We start from the raw sequence: 7,518 nt of genomic DNA, 5'->3' as shown, positions 1-7,518 counted from the left end.
TAGAATAGATTAAAAAGAAATAACATAGAAGATATAAGAGTGCATCATGCATAGTAAAGTTACGTCATGTAAAAAAGAACCAAAACGTGTTTCATATATTCAGATAATGGAAAGGAAATATGCAAAGGAAATGCAAAGGAAAATGTTTCTTGCTATGAGTTGTGCTAAGAAGTTTGAAAACGATTGCAGTAAAGGCTTTCTAAAGACCTTCCAGCTCTATAATTCTATAATTGTGTTGGAATTCCAAATCATTCATTTAAAAAAGATATATTGTGTACCAGCTTTCACCCCTGTGACCCCAGAGCACCTCCATGGGTCATTGGCATGGCCTTAGCATTGGAATGGTCAGACAGGGATAACTGGCTTTTATGGCACCAGGGATACCTTTGGCATCTCATGAAGTCCAAGAATCCTGTCTTACTACGATGTATTTAAGTGCATAAGGGACGCCTGAGTGGCTCTGTCGGTTGAGCATCCGACTTCGGCTCAGGTCATGATCTCATGGTTCGTGGGTTCGAGCCCCATGTCAGGCTCTGTGCTGACAGCTCAGAGCCTGGAGCCTGCTTCAGATTTTGTGTCTCCCTCTCTGTCTCTGTCCCTCCCCTACTTGCGCTCTGTCTCTCTCTCAAAAATAAACATTAATAAAAAAAATTTTAAGTGAAATGCATTGGTTTACAAAAGAAACCAATTATATAAAAAAAAGTTATCAAAAATTTGTAGGGGCGCCTGGGTGGCTCAGTCTGTTGAGCGTCCAACTTTGGCTCAGGTCACGATCTCGCAGTCCATGGGTTCGGGCCCCGCATCGGGTTCTGTGCTGACAGCTCGGAGCCTGGAGCCTGCTTTGGATTCTGTGTCTCCCTCTCTCTCTCTCTGCCCCTCCCCTACTCGCACTGTCTCTCTCTATCTCCCTCAAAAATAAATAAAAATTTAAAAAATTTAGAAAAATTGTGAAATAGTAATGTAGGTGCTGCTTTATTAATGCAGCAGGTCTGAGAACTTCTGTAATTTCAAAGTAGCAATGAACATAAGTAATATTTCAAATTATCTACAACAGCTACAACGTGATAGGAAAACATCTGTGATTTATATTGGTGACAAAGTCACTGGTACTGCTAATACTGCTGGGGTTTATTGCTTTTACATTCATAATTAAAGGAAGTATTAAATTCTAGTTAGAGGTAAAGGAAAATAAAGATGTAATTATTTTCCACCAATTTTCACAGATCCCCTGATGCCCGTTGCAGAGCAAATCTGGAGAGAATTGCCAGTGTGACTGCACACCATTTAAATACCTATTACAAGTTGTGGTCTTGCAGTCTGGAGGGGATGAAGGGATTTCAGCATAAAATCAAGCGAAAACTCCAAGCTACTTGGGAAATAACTCAGGTGTATGGCCTACCTGGAAAAGCTCTGCAGATCATACGGAGGCCAAGGTTGGGAGGCCAGTCCCGTAGGGCTGCGGCTGGAATACAGCCGTCCCCAGAGAGTGGCTGCCTGCCTCCCTACCCAGCCCTGGACCCAGAGAGAGGCTGAGGCAGGAAGAATGATACAAGGCCACAGTGTCCCAGGACTTAGGCTCTATACCTCTCCTCTCCACTCAGAGCCACACGTCTGAGCATTTCGGAAGGGGAAGGAAGAGACTTATAGATCTATCCCACGTCTATCTCCCTCTGCACAACACCATCATAGGATCATCCAGCTTTTGCTTGCATACCTCCAAAGACAGGGAGCCCACCACCTCATTAGGAGGAAGAGCTGTCTCTGTTCCAGTTCCAAAAAGCCTTAGTTGACTTCCTAGAAAACAAGTCCATCAGTGGGTGTAGAGTGCGGCACAGGTGAAGGTCCTACTTTCTGCTTCGAACAGGCAGAGGGAGAGGGGCTCCATGGGCTGTGTGTCTGCCCTTCCTGGGGCTCTCAGGGACTCCAGATGGGCTCTCTGTGGTCCTCCCCAGAGCCCTATCTGGCAAAGTCTGATGTCAGGAACCCCACCTCCCTTTCTAATGTTCGTCCCAGGCTCCCCCTGGCCCACAGCTGATCTCCTGCCCTCCCCTCCCCGGGCTGCAGGATCTCTCTGGGGCTCCTCCTTCCTCACTCTGCCCAAGGACCCCCACTCTTGGATGGGCCTGTGGTTCCTTCTGTCCTCCTTGCCCCCACGGACAGGCACCAGGCCCTTCTGGTTTTCAGGGTGGGTGCATAGGGGTTAAACAACCTGGGCTCCAGTGCCAGGGCTCCTGGGTTCGGTCCTGGCTGCTGCACTCTGCAGCCTAACCTCTCTGGGCCTCATTTCCTCATCCCTAAAATGGGGATAATGTCACATAGTACCTTCCTTGTAGGGCCGATGTGGGGAAATAAATGTCTGTTCTTGTTTTTCTTACTAAACACACAGCCTACCTTTGGGGAAGGCCCTGAAAGCCCAGGGTTCCCCTCTTTCACTGGCTCCCTGAACACCTACAGGTATTTGCATCGGAAGCTAATAACCAGGGAGACTCCGGGGCATTACCTGGAAATGACCTACTCTGGGCATTTCCTCACAAGGAAACTTCTAGAAAGTTATGGAGACTCTCTCTCCTTTAAAGTACTTAGCCCCATGTACCTATCATTAAAAATTCTTTACCATGCGCCCTGATATGCGTATATCATTTATGAATGATGTGTAGGTACTATTCTGTTAATATACTCATGTGTGTTATAAAACAAATACAAAAATAGGATTTTAAAAGGATGAGATAAAAGTAAAAGTTATCTGAAGGTCTAGTATTTTCTTCCCGACCACGGTGGACGGTCTTGCTGACCATTGGGGTATACGAATCCTACTTTGGAGACCCCAGCACCTCCAAAATTTTGTTTTGGTTTTAAACATTCGGAGAGCTATAGTGGCAGTGATATGGACTGAGTGAGCCCAGTGCTGAGAAGCAATACTGTGCAGAGTACTTGTGATGATTAACCCTAAGCCTGAAACCACAGGGATTAATCCCTACAGGGATGGGCAGAGGAGGAGATGGACCTCGGCCCAGGGTCATGCGGCCAGCACAGTGAGGCTGAAACCCAGGCCACTGGGGATGGCTCCCTCCTGGTTCACTCCCAACCCCACAGTGTTTGGAGAGGTGAAAGAGGGGAACAGGAGGTCACAGGAAGGGGGGGCATGACCGGGGAGGAGCAGGACTATTATGGCGCCAATGGCAGGAGTCTGGGTTCATATCCAAACTCACAGGGGCCCCGGTCGCTCCTTCTCCAGCTGGTCCCTGGAGGCTGAGCCAGGAGACCCCCTGGGACTGGCTTCCTACCTGCAGCCAAGTTCTTGGGCAGGCCCCAGTCTGGGGGATGCGGGCCCAGGTGGCTGAGCCAGCAGCCCGAGGCTTTCCTGCTGCTGCTGCTGCTGCTGACCAGAGGGTGGCAGTCGCTGTCCACCCACGGCCACTTGGCGTCCCTGCCCTCCTCCGTTCCTCCAGACCCCGGAGGCAGCAGTTGCTCCTCTGAGTCATTATGGGACCCCAAGCAGGGGCCTCTCAGGGCTAACGTTCCTCAGAACACAAACATGGCCTCACGTTTGTACGCCCCCTAACAAACGGGGTGGGGGTGGGGGTGGGGGTCAAAATACCATGACTTCTGGTTCCCAGCATCACCTGGAAACTTGTTCAGACAGAAAACTTCTCGGGCTCCACCCCAGACCTGGGGTGTTTCAACCAGCCCTGCAGGGTGACTGTGATGCAGGCCAGCGTGCGAGAGCCACTGCTCTCCACCGAGTGAGAGGACAGAGAAGGAAAGCCAGGCGCCAGCACCCTGGAGGGGTGCGGCAGTTCCCACAAAGCCCGGGGTGCGGAGCGTGCGGACCCCACGTCTGTTGGGCCCCCGGAGACCCAGCTGTGGGACTGCCAACTGTGAGCCCTGCAAGTGTGGGCAGGGAGATCCCCCAAGAGTTGGGTCGGGGTGGGGGGCGGCTGAGGCCCTCCCATCCCCTCCGCACACCTGGCCAAAGGTCGGTGGCCTGCGGCACGGCCTGGGCGTCTGGCTTTCCTGCACTTAACTATTCACGGTGGTTCCCCGGTGGTTCCTTGACTTGATTCCTCCGCTGCTGGCCACGGTTTGGCTGTCACCTCCTGCCTCAGCGTCCGCCACTCGTTCCGTGTGGAGCCGAGCTGGGGCTCACAAAGGGTCCCGTGGAATCCCTGCCCCCAAGGAGCCAGGGCTCCAGACCCTCCTCAGCAGGGCTCAGCCTTCTAGTCAGAAGTCTAGAAATTTTGTCCCCATTTTGTGGAAGAGAGACGTTGGACCCGAGAAAGCGCAGGGTGAATCCAGAGCACCCAATAAAGCCGTGGCCGAGTGGGGACCAGAACCCAGGCCCCTGAGGACACATGCAGCCTGCCTCCCTGACCCGAGGACAAGGACGAGGACAGAGCCCTGCCTCCAGCAGCCTCCAAGAGCAGAGGGAGGAGGAGCAGAGCACTTGCTTCGTGCTGGTAAGTGTTTGATAACAGGGTCTGGGGTGGAGAGGGGGGAGAGTCAAAGCCGGTTTACAGCAGATGTGGATTCCTGTGGCGGGTGGTTTCCAGTTCCTGCCCTGGTGTCACTGAGCACACGTCCACATGTTGGAGTGAGGACACGAGGACTGGCTGCGTGCCGGTCCAGAGCCCCCAGCTCTGAAGCACTCCAGGGCTGTCGCCCTTCCCCGCCCCCCCGCCCCAGTGTTTGGGGTGAATGCGCCCTGTGGTGTCCCCCTTGGAGGCTCTGCCGGGAGGGGTGTCCTCTAGGGACAGCTGGGAGGGTGTCACGGACTGTGAAGGAGCTGGGGGATACAGGCTCTTCATCAGGTTGGGGGAGTCAGGGGGCTGACAGCGGGCTGGACTGTGGGGAAAACCCGGGGCTCCAAGAGGAGCACTCACTGCCTTGCGCTTTCCAGGGGATGCCGCACACCCTTCCCTGCGGGTCTGGGAGGTCCTTGCAGCCCAAGCAGGTGCTAGCTCCAAGCCAGAGGCGCCGGGAGTCCTGTACCGGATGCACTCATGAAGGACCATGGGGACAGCCTGGCTGCCTGAAACCCAGCCCTCCCACACCCCGAAATCAGTGGGGTCGCCGAGGTCCAGGCCACGTGCTGGACGAGAGCCTGAACTGCATGCTGGTGACTGAGCTAGGGTCTGCTTTCCTCCTCACTTGCCCCTGAACCAGGAGAGACAGAGACAGAGACAGAGACAGAGACAGAGACAAAAGAGGGAAGAGAGCAGAAGAGTTAAAGCACATGGCGAACTTCCTGTGTGGTTACAGGTGACAGGTGACAGGTGACAGGTCGGTCTGTTGGCAGCTTCCCCACTGAGTGGAGCCCCTCCCCAGGGTCCCATTTAGCCAGGGCTTCAACCAGCTTGGCCCAGTGACAGCCCCCCCACCCCAAATCTCTGCCTCTGTCTTCCCTCCTGGGGAGCCACTGCACACTCACCCCCAAGGGTGGCAGATTAGGGCCTGTTGGGGGGGGCTGGACAAGGGAGGATGGGAGCCATGGGAAGTGGCTTTTGTCCCTGAGGGACAGTCCTGAGACACCCATCATCAGGCTCTACAGAAGGTCCCACAGTGCTAGGCCCTGCTCAGCCCTGGGGACCGGGTGCTGGAAGGTCTGGGGCCAGGGTGCCTGCCGGGAGTTGGGGGGTCTATGGGGAGGCAGTGCTCGGTGAGCGGGGGTGCCCGTGAACACTCATCGTGTGGGTGTTAGGGGCTGGTTGCTACTGGGGGTGTCCTGTGCCAGCAGAACTGGGTTCTTCTCCAGACACAGGTGTAGGTGGAAAGAAACTCACCCAGGCCCTCCAACTGGAGAATCAGGGAGGGCAGGTCAAGGGGGAGCTATGTACCCCGAGCACTCAGTCATGAGGTGGGACCTGCCCAACGAAGACCTCCAGAGGACAAGGGTGAGGAGGCTGTGTCCACGGAGCAGCTCAAGGGTGACAGCATCTTTGAGCGAGGGAGTGGGGGGGAGTCAGGGCTGGGGTCGGGGAGGTGCTGAGCAGTGCTGGCCCGAGGGCTGGATGTGGGCTCTGACTTGGGGATGGGTCACAGGTGTCTGGACATATGGGGGGGGGGGTCTGTCTCACAGTCAGGACTGTTCTGCAGGACAGGGGCTGCTTCAGTGGGGTAAGCCCCCTCCCAGGGGACGCACAAGCCAAGGCCAAGCAGCGGGATGCAGGGGCAGAGTGCACCCCCTACCACAGTGCTGCCTCCCAGGCCCTCCCCCACCCTCCCTCCCCCACCCTTCCCTTCCAGTCCCGATGCCCCCGTTGCCGAGCCCCCAGCAAACAGATCCTGGGGACTTTGCTGGCAGAATCCTAAGACCCAGGCAAAGTCACCCCCTTCCCAGCGTGCATTCAGGGCCCGGCATCTGGGTGCGGCCCTGCATCTCTGGCCTGCAGGCAGTCCCTACAACCAGGCGCATCTCCCTTCAGCACTGTCTGCTAATCCCTGTGCAGCACGGGGCCCTCTGGGGCCCAGAAGGTTCCTTTGCACCTTTCCTGCAGGTCCTGGAGTAGAGAGACAAAGCCGTTCCACAGGGAAGGAGGAAGGGGGTGCAGCGCTAGGGTTAGACGTGTCCAGTGATGAGCCAGTGCGGCTCCTGGGCTGTAGGGACCGTGCCCAACAAGGGACCGGGGCTCCATAACCTAGGCCCAGGGCCTGTTGCCAGAAGGGACAGAGTGGGGGCAGGGCCAGTGCTCTGAAATGTCCATGACAGCCAGGCTGACAGTGGGGTGGAGGGTGAGGATTGCAGGAGGGGCAATCGAGGGGAGCCGATTGCTAGGAAGGGCTACAGGCAGAGACGTAGCAGCCACATGCAGGGGCGTTCAGTGAGGCCTGCTGGCAGGTGGCCTGGGCAGCTGAGGACAGGAAGCCACACTGTTCCTTTGCACAGTGCCTCTCTCGGGGGCCTGGGGCTGGCGACCGCTGGGTCTGCCCATTCTGGAGCCCACCCTGACCTGCCCTCCTGCCCCTCCTGGTTCCCCGGCCCCCTCCACCCTCGTGCCTGAGCCACAGCAGGGCCCAGAGGCAGCGCAGGGTAGGGACACACACTCAGTGTAGGGCTGGGTCCTAACCCGGGCTTGGCCACTTCTCAGAGACTTCCGTGGTCTCATGGGTCCCAGGTTGTTAGGAAGGTTAATAAGGTGGCTGTGTCACACCCGGCACTGTCGTGGCCCCCGAGAGTCCCTATAAACAGGAGCTGCTGGCGGCTGACTCTTCAGTTCTTGTCTCAATCTTCCATGTTGCTGAAAGGCAAACCGAGGTCTACAGAGAGGGCGTGGCTGACGGAGGACCCCGCAGGGGCGGCAGAGGCGGGCGTGAGCTGGGCCCCGATGCCCCTTGTGCAGCCCTCTGCCCCCTCCAGTGCAGGTCGCGGGGCAAGCTCTGGCCGGCCCCCCCCCCCCACTCCGTATTTGCTGCCCCAAGAGGGGATTCCGGGCCCTGGCTGGCTGGTGGGGGGTGGGGGGGTGGGGGAGGGGGGTGGTGGGGGAGGGGGATGGTGGAGGAGGGAGGGCTGCCACCTTGCTG

The sequence above is a fragment of the Panthera tigris genome, chromosome B3 (genome assembly GCF_018350195.1).
Source record: "Panthera tigris isolate Pti1 chromosome B3, P.tigris_Pti1_mat1.1, whole genome shotgun sequence".
Classification (NCBI taxonomy): domain Eukaryota; kingdom Metazoa; phylum Chordata; class Mammalia; order Carnivora; family Felidae; genus Panthera; species Panthera tigris.
This window is presented reverse-complemented; position numbering follows the sequence as displayed.